The sequence below is a fragment of the Thunnus maccoyii genome, chromosome 12 (genome assembly GCF_910596095.1).
Source record: "Thunnus maccoyii chromosome 12, fThuMac1.1, whole genome shotgun sequence".
NCBI classification, from domain to species: Eukaryota; Metazoa; Chordata; class Actinopteri; order Scombriformes; family Scombridae; genus Thunnus; species Thunnus maccoyii.
In genome coordinates, this window is record NC_056544.1 from 7256776 (window position 1) to 7273982 (window position 17207).

A 17207-nucleotide genomic window follows, 5' to 3' on the forward strand; every position below is an offset into this window, starting at 1 on the left:
AGCAACTACGGAGCTTTGATCCCAGTATATCTTCCAGTCATCTATCAGTATATGAGATCCACGGGGAACTGAGAGACAGGCAGTGCTGGCATATGCACAGCGTATACTGAAAGTCAGTGATGGTATGTGAGGTGACAGAAAAGCAACACAGCTATGGATTTATCAGATAGACAAGCAGGTGGGCAGATAGACAGAAAGTGTGCTCACTGCAAACGGAACGTGCGGCTTTGCCTCGTAGATAGACAGGCACAAGGACAGACAGGCAGAGTGACAGATAGCACGAGGATAACAGACGGCTGGACAGATGCATGATGGTATTCCAGATCTACGGTGAGACACTGGCCAGGTATAGCGTTTAATAGCACGGCGCTAAGACAGACACAGACATCTGCTGCACGCTACAGCCTGAGTCGAGCAGAGACGGACAGATGCCCTTCTCTCGGCTTGAAAGATGCTGCACCTCTGCACACGCGCACACACACGCACACGCACACACGCACACGCACACACACATACATACACACACTGCTGTCCTCCTCCCTTCTCCACCTGTCTGCTCCTTGCTGTCAGGGAGCCAGACAGGAGGTGATGTTTGTTCCCTCAGGCACTGTCATCTTCTCTTTTTCTCCCCTCCTCGCTCATGTCTCCTTTCCCTTCCCCTTCCTTACCCTTTCCTTTCCCTTCCTTTCCTTTTCATTTTTCTGTGGCATTTACCATTTAAAGTGATGCTGCCCTCACAATAATACCATGGACAGACAGCACAGCCAGTGGATGGTATATTTGTGTGTCTGTTGGTGGCAAGATTCCAGGTATGAACTTGACGAGGGCTTTGTGCCAGAGAGGGTGCATGAGCAATTGTCTGAGTGCACATGACCATATATGGATGCATTATTAGGGGTCCAAGCAGCGAAGCTGATGGAACCCTATTGTTTTTGTTCTCATTATTATTCTTATTATTATTATTTTTCTCCGCTAAAAGTGTTTATGCAGCAAAAACCATAAAACTTAGAAACACCAAATTTGGCAAGTGGGTTGCAAATTCCACCCACTACTCAGGCACATAAAATGATACTCATTGACCTCATGTTGAAAACAGCTTGGCCTACAGTCAAAATTGTTACATAATTTTAATCTCTCAAGTCATCTGCATCTAGTCTTCTGCTCTAAAAATGTCAAAGTTTATATCTCATAATTAGTTGCATGGATTTAAGTGAAAATTTTCCCACATGTTCTACGGTCATGTTCAATTCATTGTATAAAGTTTGGTCATGATCGGTGAAGAGGGTAGTGGTTTATAAGTGTAAGCTCACATTTTCATCAATATTGCAGTCAAAACTCCCAAAACCATTTAAATTTTTTCAGCACATCCATTTATGTGTGACAAACGTTTGCCTCACTGGAACCTATGGTCAATTCAGAAGACTGTCACTATATTATTCAAAATATGCAAAATCAATTAACATCTATATTTCCACAAATCTTCATTTAAATGCTACCAAAACTGACATTCTTTAGATACTAGACACCACATGTTTCAGTTGGTGTTCAGAGGTGTCAAACAGTGAGTCTGCAGTGATATTCAGTGTCTTACTGTTATTTGTACTGTATTTTTGAACAAATATCACCAAAATCTTTGACAATACACCTGACAAAAGCAGATTGATGTTTGATTTTTCTCAGAATTGTATCCAACAGTTAAATTGTTGTGAGGTTTAAACTAACAAAAACACTCCTGTTTGGTCTGTGTCATTTAGTTCCCTCACAGTGTGAGAAGGCACATGACAAAGCATGTCATCAGTGGGTCACAGTGTAAGTCACCTCACCTGTGGATACAAAGGTCCTGGGTTCAAGTTCCAGGGTGATCAAGTCCTCCTTACGAACACTGTCAATTTCATCTTGCCTACTCTTCAAGCTTTTAAAGCTCTGTTCTTCTCTAAAATTGTGCATTTTGCTTGGACCCCCTCAATTGCTGCTTGCGGCTGTATTTTAGTTTTTCTTTCAGCCTCTTTTTCTCTGTCACTCATCCAACTGGCACAGATCCTTTTAGCAAATAATTTCAGCCTTTGAGTGGCTGTTGAGGATCAGTGAAAGAGGGAAAGGTATGAATTAAGAAAGAAGGAGGAAGGGGAGAAGGGGGTGTGGGTGAAAAAGCTGCTCTTCTATGCTAAATCTGGACATCATCCTTCACGTGGGCCCGTGTGGAAAATAGTCACTGAATAGCATTACCATGGGTCTGATATAGCGGGGTTTAGCAGTCCAGCTGGTCACATTTGTATATCGTAGGATTGTTGAGTCCAACTGGCAATGCAAGTGCTCTGCATGAAGCCAAACCATTCAAATACTTGAAAAAAACTTGCAAGTGGAGTGTTTTTATGTATAAAAATAGAAAAAAATGTATCGTGTGGGCTGACATCATTTCTTACCAACAACATTTTGTCATTTCAACAAGTGATAGCAAAGGTCAGCACTGGCATGAAATGAGAGGCCTCCTACCTGGACGCTTTGTAGTTTGCTCTTTACTTAAAAAGAGGAAGGAAAGATACAAGATTCAATCAAAAGCCTGCATTTTTCACCAGCTACTCTGAAATTTCATAGCTTTCGTCCATTGTCAGCTGATTAAGTGGATGTCGGACCCTTTTCGGCATATTAGGAAAGCAGGATTGAAAGGGTGTGCTCACTTAAGGAATTACTTGACTTTGTGAGCGTCAAAGGTTACGTTGTGGTTGCATATGATAATGAGTGGTGGCTGGGATGTGTTGAAGAGACGATGCCCAGCGCTGGAGAGTTGAGATTGAACTATCTGCATCCTCATGGACCATCTCCATCAAACATATGCATCAAACATCCCATACCGCCCTGATACATTTGTGATGGACCACCAGCATGTGCTACTGGTAGTTGAACCTGTGACGGCAACAGAACGGAGGTACACAATGTCGAACAAAGACACAATTGCTGCATTAAAGGCTCTGAAGGAGCACAAATTGAGAGTGTAGCCACTGCGTCCTAACTTCATTACCACCTCAACATTCAAACAGTTAGGTAAGAGTACTTTTGCAATTAAATTGAATTAACATTTGTCTTCAGAGTCATGATTCCACCCACGTTGTATTTCTTTGAGCACACTATCCAGTGGCCTGGGAGTCCATCAGGAAAGTAGTGCATTGTAATTTTGCATGTGCCTGACCATGCACTGATCAGTAACTGTTGTTCAACAACATTGTAAGGAATTAATTATGTTATGCCACTTCAGATAAGTAATGACATCTTGGCAACAACTCAAAAACCAAAGACCGAACTTTCTGGAGGTGTTGATGACATTATAACCTAACTTTGGTGAAAATTTTGAAAAATAGTGTTTTTTACAATTCAACTTTCAAGATGATAATCACACATAATACTGTTAACTTTCATTTTGGGGTTAACATGATGAGAGTAAAATATAGAGCTGGAAAAGAGCTTTCACACGATATGAGAACCATTTCTCTATGACCTATATTAAGGGAGATATGGCAAGTCAAAGTCACAGAGGCACGCTAATCAGTTCAAACTTTGTTAGCCCTCATCTCCCCTAATAGCGACCCGAGACAGGTGCAATTGCGGTTCCATGGGTTTCTTATCAGCATGCCAAGTTTCATTAATATCTATGACAATGCGGTCCAAAAGTGTGATGAATTGACCCGGACTTACCTAGATGTCAATTGAGTCTTTCAGTTTGTTACTTGTAATTTTAGCTACATACAAGGTTGAAAGGTAACCCTAAATAGATTCAATAGTATTTGGATTTGATTTCACTACAGTATAAAGTGAAGTTTTTAGCAGCATCTGAATCACAGATATCAAACGAATGCCAAAGGCAGTCAGTGTGTTCAGGGTCATCTCATTTCATGTATTTGTCATATGCCTTAAGTTTCAGGGAAAATTACCTTTAAAAACTGTGCATATATCTGAATGAAAAATGATATATTCTTGAAATCAGAATTACATAAAAATGTGTTTGATTTGCACATTAATTTGTCCTTGCTGGTTCCCCTGGTGAGAAAACAAATGTTTCACTAATCTCAAAGTATTTTTTACATCCATAAAATTTGTATTTAGCTTTCTCAACCAAGAGGTAATGTAGTCTCTGTCAACTCTGCCGAATAATTTCCTTCTTCATTATCATTTAACCCTGGGATTAAAAAAACATCCAAAATACAGATTTTTGCACAGCTCTATATATTTCTAGACTGTACAAAAGTTGATTCTGATGAGTTAATTCCAGACATGTTTTGTATTTTTCAAACCAGTCTCACCCACACTACACCTACGCAACGCTTTTGAAGAAGAAATACTTTAAAAAATCATACCCGTATATATCAGAATGAGCTGGGAAACTGCGCTGTGCCAATTAAGCGAGACCTTGATGGAATTTATTCTACCTCACAACCCTTAGTTGAAGGCCCCATGAACTTCAAGTAGACAGCATATTTAGTCTAATATATGGTCTTAGGAATGCTTGCTCAGGATTACTTTACTGTGATAGCGAACATCTGATTAGACAGAACTTAAACCCTTCTTTGTCTGAGCTGCAAGAAGCACAGATGCAATTTGAGGTTTTTTTCTTTCTTTTCTTTTTGTTTCTGCTTCACTACAACAAACTGTGCAGAAGTACTTGTCTCTTATGATGATATCTCAAAAAGTCACATTGGATATGGTAATGACACAAAAAACACCAACAAACACATTAAGCAGTATATGCACATTACACAATTTTTTTTAGAAGTGTGAAAAAACAAATATGCCCATATTGTATTAAAAACTGTATATGTGTGTCTTTTGTTTATAACAATGTATGTGTGTGTGTGTGTGTGTGTGTAATGGGAGGGTGTTGCTGCATATTATATTACATTAGCCTTTATATTACCTTGCAATAATAGACTGCTATAACCTGTTTGCTCTGTTTCACCCAAGAAAAGCACACAAAACACACATACACACCATGACACACTTACATTCATCTGAATCAGATATGTAGAAAGGCAGCAGTTAATCATATCTGATCATAGCATTAACATTATGTCAAAGCAGGACAACAGTCACTTAGTTGGTCAGTGAATTACCTAGATAATTACGGGATGAATATTAACAGTGTCAGTGAGCATATTAAATTGCAAGTGTGCATGCTGGAGAGCAAACAGGGCACGTGCACCCAGATGCTAGCTGCCTACCAGCTGGATCTCAGATGCAAAATAACCCAACAAAAGCCAAACGGAGCCCACAAGCAGAAGATGTTGCTGTCATCAGCAGCAGTTCCAACAGAGCAGAAAAATCAGGTAAAACACCTCGGCCCCTGGCCAAATCAGCCTCATTTAAGCCACTACAGCAAGCGTAACATTTTCCAACACCTTAATAACTACAGAGAGAGCTCTCTTAACTCGCCTTATAAGTTGATTCCGTAGCAGGTTAAATACCTTATTTCATCAATCATGCATGGAATAAATCTAATCCATCAAAATTCAGCTTTAAACTTAATCTCATGACTTGGATCTGGCAACAATTTATTGTGTGCAGCTTGGACTAAAATTGAATGAGAAGAAGTTCATATTCACTCCAGGACTGGTGTATCAGAAACGTGCTGCACAAAATTGTGTTTTTTCTGATTCTATTCATTTCTAATTATTGCTTTTAATCCTTTTTACACTGAAGCAGTTCACATCAGTTCAGATGGGCTATGTTTCAGTGTTGCTCAATTTTCTACTGAACCAAACTGAGTTGATAATTTTTTTTAAATGGAGTGTTAAATAGTGTGAAACAACTATTAGCATTAAGTACACAGTGCTTCTCAGTCCTGTTGCTAGGCAGATTGCCTTTAGGACATCACTATGGAAGGATGCTATAATAAAGGTTTAAAGACATCAACATGTTAACACCTCTGGGAATAATAATAAACCAATGATAACAAACAACTACCATTTATTCAAACCTACAGTTGGTCCAGGAAGTAAAAGTATACTCAGTCTAAAAGAAAGCTCACTTCTCTTTACTCCAAGGTTTCATGACAAATTAATTCCCGTACGGTTGCTTGTAATCAGATACTTATTTTGTTATTTTGTAAAGCAGCAGGTTTGACATTGTTGCTGGAAAAAAGCATGATGTTCCAAACATCCCCATTACACAAGGCGACACTTGATAAATGAGATGTTGTTGCAGATAGTTATGGTACATTCCAGAAACCTAATTTTTAAACTGACCTTGTATATTATCATCTCCGGATTCTTTGCAGCAGATTTACCAGAGAGATCGAACACGTCCTTCTAGACTCATTTTCCGCTGTCAAATATTTGCTATACTCGGGCATTCCTTCCACTTGCCGGCCACTGGGCCCCTTTGAAAGCCACCTGTCCTTCATCTTCCAGCAGTTCCAGGCCAGTGCCTGCGCAGGAGTCGTGCCAGTGGCTGTGGCTTCTGTTGTCTCTCTCCTGGCCAGCTCACAACCAGCTCCCACGGTGAGGAAAGCTTCACAGCCTGGCCTCCAGGACCACTGCCCAAACAACACAAGAGGTTCCCTGTCAAATGAGCCCCGAGCCCGACAAGATGCAGCTGCAGATTTTGTGGCTTGGTGGAGCCAAAAGTGTGAAGATTGTGAACTTCGACCTTGTTTCACTTTTCTTAAAGATGCAACATTCAACATTAAATTTTAGACTTTAACATAGACTAATCTGGGTTGTAAATGGAAATTAACAAGCTGCCACTACTGAGGTGGCATCTCACCTCTAATCCTATACAATAATGCTGTTGTTTATGTAAAAGATTCAACCTTTTTAAAACAAATTTTCAAGAAATGTAAGATATAGAGATCCTGACTTCCAAAAATGATCAGTTACCTTCAGCCTAGCCAGGGCTTTAGAAAAAACAAAACACTCAATTCCCCAAACTTCTTCTCAATTGAATAGTTTTCATTTTAGATAAAATCTTCATGATCCCTCTAAAATCACACTCTCTGCAAATATTTCCTTACCACGACTTCATATTGTTAAAATTTGTACTAAATGATGGTGTATTTCATCTGATTACTATTGTCAAAACCTGGCTCAAGGCTGGACCAAGAAGGGGAGACGACACATGAATTGTAACTAAAACAGAGATTTATTGTGTATAACTAAAAGATAAATGAAACTAAACGCATCCAGAACCAAACATGGTGGAAGCCAGAGGAGAGAGGGAGTGAGTGACTGCTACCAGCTTATATAGAAACCAGTCAGTCCAGATGAGCTGAATCTCCCTGACAACCCGACTCTGCCCAACAAGCTCCTGCTGAGAGAGGACAAGGAGTCTGTCCACAGAGGGTCGTCACACTATTAAGCAATTCATGGATTTCAAATTTATTAATTCATAATCCTAAATATGCAAATTCTGAAGAGGGCCGGCTAAGGCTTAATTACTACATAGAACATTAAAGGTTGGATAAAGCTTGAAATAAAGTAGTTGGGGCCATCCGACTTTCATCTAAAGGCAAAAGTGTTGATAGGCAATAATTATTCAAATGAGGATAATGGCACACACACTTGCATAGTCTTTCCTAAAAAGGATTCATAGTGTTACATTCATTTGTAAATATGAATATTTCCAATTGCTGTTTAAAAGGTTAGGCTGTGTACCCCCTCAATTCTGACGTTAGAAGGGTTTGGAGAAAGATGCTTTCAGATTCTGTTTGACGAACCGACAAGTACTACTTTGTTTGAAGCATACTGACTTTCTTTGTCTTTATAGCCAACATGTGGACAAGTTGGACTATTTTTCCAAAGCTTATGTCATAAACAATTTTTTCTGGTGTTTCAACACTGAATAACATCAGCATTTTCATAGGCTGCCTTCATCCGTCAAGAGGGGTTGATTACTGACCACGGACAATCCAAACATCCAAGCTTTTACTGTAACATCGGAAGATACCGACTCGATATAGCATCGTAGTTTCAGCTGAACTTTGGAAAGCATCTTTACACAGAACGAGAGATGTAGATTTTAGCCTCCATTTCTTACAATGTAAAAAGGCTCTGTGGGAATAGCTTCAGGGTCAGTATGGAGAGTAGAAATTGTTACAGCAACCAAAACCCATTTCTATGTACATATAGGCATGTCAGTATTGTATTAAGACAGACTTGGGAAAACCCAAACATATACTTTAAGTAAAACTGTTTTAAGTGAAATTGCATTCAGTTCGAGTAGCGCAATACATAAATTAGTTGGAGGATTAGCCTGTAATTACTGTGGTCCAATGAGACCATCATCGAAGTGGCGGAGAGCCTCAAGTAACATCTATGATTTATTTTACAAATTTTCAGGTTTGCTTTATGACACATAAGAGAAAGAGCCCAGAGGTCACTATTAATTATACAGAGGTGCTACAGCACACGTGTGTAGTGAATGATGGAGTGTTTAACTGATGACTTGAAAACACAAGTTGAACCTAATATGGGTAGGTATAAATTACACAAATATGTCATTATTGTTATTAGCTGTAACTAGGCAGGATAATGTTCTTTTGTATATGACATTTCCTAAAATTTACATCTATTTATTTTTTTGAATGAGAGTACTTCACAAGGCTCTCAAAAAAGAGAAAAACCTGATGAATACATTGTAACTTTGAAAAAACAAGGAAAGTGAATACCTTTAGAAAAGCTTTTTCATCCACTATAAATAAATGAACATGTTCTTCAAACTGAATTTCGTAGTATTGTCTCACTATACATTGTTAATGTGTGAAATGTCTGGAAATGTATCCAGTGTCTGAAAATGTGTGATTTGAATATGTGTGTGGGCGTGTGGTGTCACCTTTGATCTTCAAGAGCACAGGCTCAATGTCAACCTGCCAGCTGATGGAAGGATTTTCTGCCTTTCTAGTTTATGTTCCCATAGTGAAGATTGTGCATCAGCGTGTCCCTGAAGGTGAGAGACCACACCAGAATATCAAGACAACAAAGAGTATACACATCTGCATTAATATCATAACGTTTATGAGGGAGGACAAAAAAAAAAGCAGAAATACATCTGCACAATCCATCGGGACAAGCCTGCAAGAAAAGCCTGCTCATGAACAACGAAAACAACAAGAGCCAAGTGAGTGATAATCACTGTAATGATGATAATCACCAGCCATCCAAGCAGAGAGAAAATAAAGTTTGAACAAATTATATGCTGGTTAATTTTTTCCCCCCACCCAGCACACAGAGAAAATTGAGTTGGCAGTGGCTGAGCAGCTAACAATGATAAATTGTCCATACCTGCGATCATATTAACAATAATTACAGCATTAGTGTATTTCATACAGTGATGAAAGCGGCGTCCGTGAGCGGAATACAAAGTTACCGCACTCAAGGTGGAATGTGAAAGAGGATCTCTGTCGTCCCTCCATGTAAAGTCATTTTCCATCATGTTTCGCTTTCTCTTTCATCAGGGGCCGGTATTGTTTCGGCACTGCTCCGGCTGACAGAGTGTAATTTATAGGTGGAGCCAGACTTCCTGCCATCCACAATAAATTGGTCTCCATTTTCTGACATCTAGGCTTTTGGAAGTATGATTTCTTTGATCTTTTCAGCCTTACCAGACGTTTTCTGGTATTCCATTTTACATCATCACCCTCTCTGCCTCCTTCTCTCTCTTTCTTCTTATACTGTCTATCTCTCTCTCTGTCTCATCAAACTATCTGCCTCCCCCATTTTTTTTGCAATCCTGTCACTTATCTTTTCTTTATCTATCCTCTTTCTTATCTTCCAGTTTCATCTCCTTTTTCCTTTTGCTTCTGGCTGTGCCTCTGTCACTACCTCTAACACTTAATACTTAGCTGATGTTCTTTACTCAGTGTATATGGTGAATATCAATGTGTGTATTTTATTTTTTCTGCATATGAGTAAGAATATAAAGCCACATACACGTACATACATGTACACATGTGTTTAGGTCCTGACTTGTGTGTGCGTGTGTCCTTGGTTTTCCATATATATGCAAAATGATTTCCTGTGTGACAGGATGCGTGTTTTACAGGAATGGTTCAGCATTTTGGAAAATACGCTTATTTGCTTTCAAGAGTAAGATGAGATTGGTAAATGTCTGTGCACTGGAGCCAGGGGGTGATAGTGGCCTAGGATTGAATAAAGACTGTAAGCAGGGGGGAAACAGCTAGCCTGGCTCTCCCAAAACTTCAAAAATACATGTTCCTGCATCTTTAAAGGTTACTAATTAACATATATCTCATTTTTTAAATCTGTACAAAAACAGAAATGGAAAATAAAAATCCACACTTTGTGGTTTTAGGTGGAGTTTCTCTTGGCTAGCTAATTTGTTTTGAAAAAATCCCATGAAAAGACCAAAACCAATAATGTTTCGATCAGTCTCTCAATACAACTCGACATAAAGCTACAGACAGCAGCTTGTTAGCTTAGCTTAGCACAAAGACTCAAAACAAGTGGAAACAGCTAGCCTTGCTCTGTCCAACGGTCATGAAAATCTTCCTATCAACACCTCTAAATATCACTAATTAGCACTTCTTGTTTCATTTGTATAAAAAGCTAACAAAAGTTTATAAGGATTATGCACCAGACTATTTCTTGGCTGGGACTGGTTACTTCCTGGAGTCTCCACTGTCTGCCAAAAGAGAGTCTGGCACATAACCTCATGTAAAACAAAAATTGTCACTATATTTATTAAATGGACTGCACTTATATAGCGCTTTCCTACCTTAATGGACAAAGCGCTTTACAATTTTTGACTCTCATTCAACCATTCAGACACACACACTCACACTCACACACTGATGGCAGCAGAGGTAACATGCAAGGCTCTGGCCTGACCATCAGAAGATACTTGGGAATTCACTTCAACACATGGACAGGACCCTCTCTACCCCCTGAAACACAGACACCCATCAGGAAATGTAAATGTAGTTAGTGGTTATCTGATTGGTATTTAATTGTTTTTGGATAACAGTAGAGCTCTGCTGTGGCACAGAGGAACAAGCTTTATCTATCAGGCTTGTTAGTAGGATCGGTGGCTGGAATTGTTGGAAGGCAATGTTGGAAAGTAATGTAACAAGTAATTATTACTAATTGCTAAGTAACAAATTGCTTCTGCCATCAAATGACAACCAACATATTTTAAATGAGTTATAAATAAGGAGAAAATGATTTTTAAATAAGATATACTGTCAGTAGTGAGTGATTATTTTTGAAAATCTTATGCTGTGTCTTTAGGCTTGGACTTACCACCCGTGTGTAGGTGTGTATGTATATGTATGTCTGTATGTATGTGTGTTTGTGTGTTTGTGAATATGACATAAGTGCATTCAACAGCATGCCAGAGTAATTCAACTGCACTGTCCACTGGCACCTGATTCTCGGCTGACCAACCCCGTTGCACACATAAACAGTCCCACGCAAACGCATCTCTCACTCCTACTCCATCCACACACACACACACACACGGATATTTCCCATGAAACCCCACACACACACACACACACACATATATCCCTCCAACTCTCTCTCTCTTCAGCGCACCCTCCCTCTTCTTTTCATCTCCCTCGCTTTTCCTCCATCCACCAGATGGCTGACCCATCTGCTCCCCCTCTCCTTCCCTCACTCTCCACCTCCGTCTCCCTCTCTCCCCCACTGCTCTGTGCTTCATGTGGTAGAGATCCAAGTTCTGTATGCACAGGACCCTCAGTTCCCTCCGACGCTGTGCGTTCACTGGGGTGACTCGCTCCCCTCTTACATGGTTTGTGTGTGTTTGCGCGCATCTGTTTGGTTGCCAGTTTCTGTGTGTGTATGCCCACATTTTGAAGCCATTTCTGACAATGGTTCTTCTTGAAAACTCATGTGTTTCCTTCTGTGTGTGTGTGTGTGTGTGTGTATGTGTGTGTGTGTGTTTGCATTTGTGTACACATCTGCTTAGGTAGCCAAATTTGTCTGTGTGTCTGTGCAGCACATCCACCATCTGTTAGTGTATTTATGCATTTGGGGGGTGTTTGTCTGATTACAGACTAAAATGTGTTTTCACTTGAGAGTGAAGTGTACATGTAATATTTGTTTTTGTCTCAGCATTGATTATCCTGCTTTATCTGCTTGCCAAAAGCGTCAAGGAAAACTACGGTTTATTGCAACTTGGGTTATATCTTCAAAGTTTTGGCCATTATGATAACGTTCTATTTAACAAGCTGAGATTTGATAACAAGGGAACATCATGAAATAAAAAGTCAGCCGAGGCAAGATATATGAGCAGTCAGAAAATCATAAAGGTTTCAAACAAGCCAACAGTTAAGCCAAATTTTCTAAACTATGTTATCTAGAGGTAATACAGATAGTGAGAGCACACAAAAGTTTGGTAATAATCCCTTATTGCACAGGAAAACTGTGTGCCTCTAGCTTAGTTGGACCATGAAATCAGTCTGTAAACTGTGATGGAGGTTCACAATGGCTTGGGTAATAATTTTACTGTTTGCCTTTGTTTTCTCTTCCAACAAAGTTTGGCTAACCTCGCACCAGTTTGTGCCTCTCATGTGTTACAGTTTGATAACAAAGCTTAAGTGTCCAATTTTCTGAAAAATAAAACCAGAAGGCCATTTAACAACAATAATCAAAGTCTCTAGCCATCTGGACGAGAAACTATTCTGTTTAACCTGTTTCCTGAGCTGTGACTCTTTCCCCTAATACAAACAAAATTGATACTTGGAAATGATATATGGCATATATGTGAACATGAAAACAATTTAAAATGTCTATTAGTTGTATTTGTCTGCACTGATGTCATTCTCTATTATATTTATATTTTCATTTTGAAGATATGTCATTTCCACCTACCTGGATAGGAAATACAGTTGCAACATGGGAAACAGGTTAGTCTTTCAGGACCCTGGAAATGCCTTCAGAATTACCTCACCAACTGCAATATGTGTTGTTAAATGACCTTCTAGGTTTTTCAAAAATTGCAGGTATTTATTTTCAGAAAAACTGATGCTTACTCTGTGATGCCAATGTAGTGATAATACATGAGAGGCACAAACTGGGGCTAGGCTAGGAGTCTGTTTAAAGTGGTTGTTTAAAGTTGAACAACTAATAAACACGCATGAAAGGGGTTGCTCGTAGTAATGAATCCACAAAGAATTATCACAACTCTGCAGTTCCTTTCAGCTCTATAGAGGATTTCAGCATCTTTAAGCTAATTGTTTTGGTTTAACTGTCTACAGCTTTGCTGTTTTGATTCACTCTCACCGCTCTCATCTGCATGGTTTCTAGCAGAAGCAGACAGCTGTTTTCAGTGAAAAAGCTCTGTAAACCAACTCTATGCTACGTGCCAGCACCAAACGGCACACGGACAAAGTTAATGACCAGCTGGTGAACATACAGTAATACCAAGCGGTTAAAGATTTTTTTTAAAAAGGGCCAGATAAAGATTCAGACATTTCCCTGAGTCTTGAGATGGTGGAGAACAAAATAGAGCTAAAAGGAGAGTGAATACTGGACATCAGGTGGCCAGAAACATGACTGAATGCTAATGTTGCTTAACTGCTAGATATGTAAATATGCCATGCTTTTTGCTAACACGTTTGCCATATTACTTTAATGTCATAATATGTAAGTGTTGTGTTTACAGCTTGTTTCCACTGCCCCCAAGTGGCCAAATCAATGAACGCAGGTTTAAAACCTGTTTATTGTTATCCTCCGCTGACGTGGTTTCTAGTCTTCCTGGGGTCCGTTCGTACACACAAATATATTCAGGACAAGATCTACACAATAACAGAAATTGAAAAACTAAAGTTGTAAGTGGAATATAAAATTAAATATTAATTACAGTCACTTCAAATAAATGTTAGATGTTTATATTACACCATATGAATTTATATATATTTGACTCGCAGTTTGAATCTTTATGGATTAGAAATGTATTTGATGTTGGTTGGTAAACAGTTCCAGTCTGAGGATGCTCTGTATAGTACAGTACCTTTCAAATCATTTGTTTTTGTTCTTGGAAGACATAATTAACCCTTCTTAGTTTTCCTAGTAAAATGTTTTACTAGGAACGATGACTGGATGATCATCTGTATGATTGTCTGACTGCTTATTTCTTGCAAGTCTAACTGTTTTTTGGAATGTCAGCAATTAACTTGGTGAATAGTGTTACCATAACCAAAAGAAACTGGTTAATTTCTATTGGCTATTGGTTATAATATAAACTGGTCCCAAGTTGTAATAAACCAAAATATTTCTTTAATGTTTCCTCCACTCGAGAAAGGAATGAAGAGCACTGTAGTGCTGCCCTGAAGGCTCAGTGGTAGCTCTACCTGCTTCTGTGTGTCTCAGTCACCATGACCTTGCCTTTACAGATAGCTAATGGCATGCCAAGAGACATTTGACTGACAGGTGGGCAAGCACGCAGCACTCCTATACAAACAGAGATTGACACACAAACATGCAGACACACATTTACTAAGCCCACATGTGGATGGATAGACACAAACACATGTAAGCACAAACACACGAGCCATGAGGCAAATTCAGGCGCAGAGGGAGATAAACGCCATAAGCCTGAGGAGGGGAGTGATTGCTTCACACATGTGGCAAGAGTCAACTAGGAGAATAACAGGGAGGGGGGAAAAAAATGGCAAAGCAGACAGTCTGACAGGCATGCTGGACAATCACACAGATGCACAGATGGGAAAACTGACAGACTGACAGACTGACAGACAGACTGATATTTTGCTATGCAAGCCCCTGCTGCGTTACCCTGATACGAATATCTATGCACAAGCACAGAAACAGCATGGAAATGAAAAACAAACTGAATTTTGACATTTTCAAAAAACCCACATACACCTCAACTTGCACAAAGCCTATGCATATCAGATGTGGAGACAGTGATATTTGGTTTAGAGACAGAAGAGCTATGTCACAAAATGTGATCGCAGTCTTTTGAAAGAGACGAGTGGGAATAGAGAGTGCAGTGATGGGACTTTTTCCTCAGATGTTCAGCTAGTTCAAATATTCAGTAAAGGACAGAAAGCAAAGTACATACACAGGATGAGAATCATCCACTTTTAACATCTGTGGACAGGCGTGGATGGTAGACACACACTAGTTCTGTGTGTATTTATATGTGCTTGTGTGTCTCAGTTGGTATTAGGGACACACCTGGCAGAAGCAGCCTGTGCTCGGAGACCTCAGGTGTGGCGAGACAATGCTGAGAATGGAGGGAGGGAAGAAGAGAGGGAGAGAAACAAGGAGGTCACAGGGGCCGCTACGGGCACCAGGTCAACTGTATTCAAGTGGAAGACCATCAGAAACCCGCATCCCCCGATGGACAAGATGAAACCACACGGAAAATAGGGAACGGCGGCCTTGATGCCGTCCACTTGCACGCACGCAGCATGCACAGATGCTACCCTGCACATGCACATACTCACACACCATCCACCACACGTAAACAAATTAGAAAGACTACCACAGGCAAAAACAAGTGAGCAAAATGCATCCCACATGTTAACAAGCATCATAATGCTCTACAGTGTAGCTCACAGTTGCCACCAACTCCTCTCCATTGTTCTATCTCGTGCCTGGGGTCTTGGCAGCAGACAGCAGAGGAAAGAGGAAGAGGAGCAGTTGGGTTATGCACGCCGGTCAGATCGCCTGCCCTCTCCTCTCATCTGCTGCTTTAACCCTTCATTAATCCCACGCAGTGAGTTTTTAACCCCTCGTCGCCTGTGCCTGGCGAGCACCACGGCATCTCGCTCCTGAAATTCCCTGCAGAGGCCATCAGAACCAATTAGGCGAGATGAAAGCCTACGCCAAAGCAGACCCGCCACATCACAGGCGGAGAGGAGAGATTACCAAGAATCAGGTGAGAAGGGAAAACAAGCAAACAAACAAATTTAATTTAAGGCTGCAAATCATTGTGATATTTGCAGATTGAGAGGAGGGACAGACAATGAGAAGTAGAGTTAGTTAAGATCTCAAGGCTGTTTTTTGCTTTCTCTTTTTTTCTTCTTAGTTCAACAGAGAGCTTACATTTATTTATGGGAATAAGACAGGATACAATAACAAGCAAAAGGTTAAGATAAAGAATGAGAGAATAAAAGGGTTTATATCTATTTTGACAGAGGATAAGGGGTACAGTCCTGAAAAAATATATATTTATGAAACGAAAAAGTATACAAAAAGAAGTGTTGCCACGCTCAGAGGTGAGAAAAACACTTTAATGTTTTATGTTCTGGGACAGCGGCGGCACAGCTTACTGTGTAGGAGACACTGTATAAATACACCTGAACAGTTTTACAAGGTTGTGCTGAGGAACAACAATGCACCGCAACAGAGAGACACAGTAGTAAATACCCACAACAAGCATCGGTACTGGAAGACCCTCCCAAAGCAATAAGAAACCCCGCTACTGAATAGTTAGATGAAGGGTATTGTAGTAACAAGCACTATAGGGATTACAGGCAAAAGCAAAGCAAAGACTAGGCTTACTCTGATATGTTTTAACAAGAGAAAAAAGGGGAGAAAACAGCAGAGCTGGCTTGGCAGAAAAAGACAGGATGTGGATGAAACAGAGCAGACACAGCAAGAATTTTAACATCTGGCAAAGACAACAGTGGTGTCTAAAAGAAAAAGCCATAATTAAATATTCTTAGATACGTTTTTATATTAATAACAAGCAATGTAAAGTGATATTTTGTAATTTAGTGTTGCCAGAGCAAGAGTTCTTTCTTTCAAGGAGCATCAGAGACATGCCCCGTACTCAAACCACAACATTGCTCAATATCTTTGCTGTGGTTAAGTCTAGTCCATTGAGGCCACTGTGGGTGGAGTAATTGGTATCTCTGCATTTTATATGATGGGTTTCTACCTTTATAATAGTTATGTCAGTGTAAAATGGTGAGTTGAGACAGAACATACTGGCTGGAAATGTTATTGCTATATTTTGTGGGTTTGGCCACTTAGCCGCAAAACAAGAAAAATACACCAGAACAACTAAATAAACCCAGAAATCAAAGGACACTGCAAACAGGCCTTTTTTTTCTGAGCAAACATTTTGACTCGTCTTGGCATGAGAAGCCCAGGTGGGACCTATCACATTAATGATGGCTCTGTTCCACTGGTGTCCCAGTATGCCACTGGCAGGGAGTCACTGGATGGCCCTGGAACTGGCACACCAGAATGCAATTCAGTTATTATTAA

General features: G+C 39.9%; 1 protein-coding gene across 1 annotated transcript in view; it reads right to left on the reverse strand.

Annotated features, from left to right (window-relative positions):
• LOC121908732 overlaps window positions 1–17207 on the reverse strand; it is a 156022-nt gene that overhangs the window by 138615 nt on the left and 200 nt on the right. Inside the window, exons 2-3 of the mRNA XM_042428987.1 lie at window positions 8818–8925; window positions 6234–6523 (exon numbers count right to left, since the gene is read on the reverse strand). The gene's annotated coding sequence lies outside the window, so the exon portion shown is untranslated. The remainder of the gene's footprint in view (window positions 1–6233; window positions 6524–8817; window positions 8926–17207) is intronic.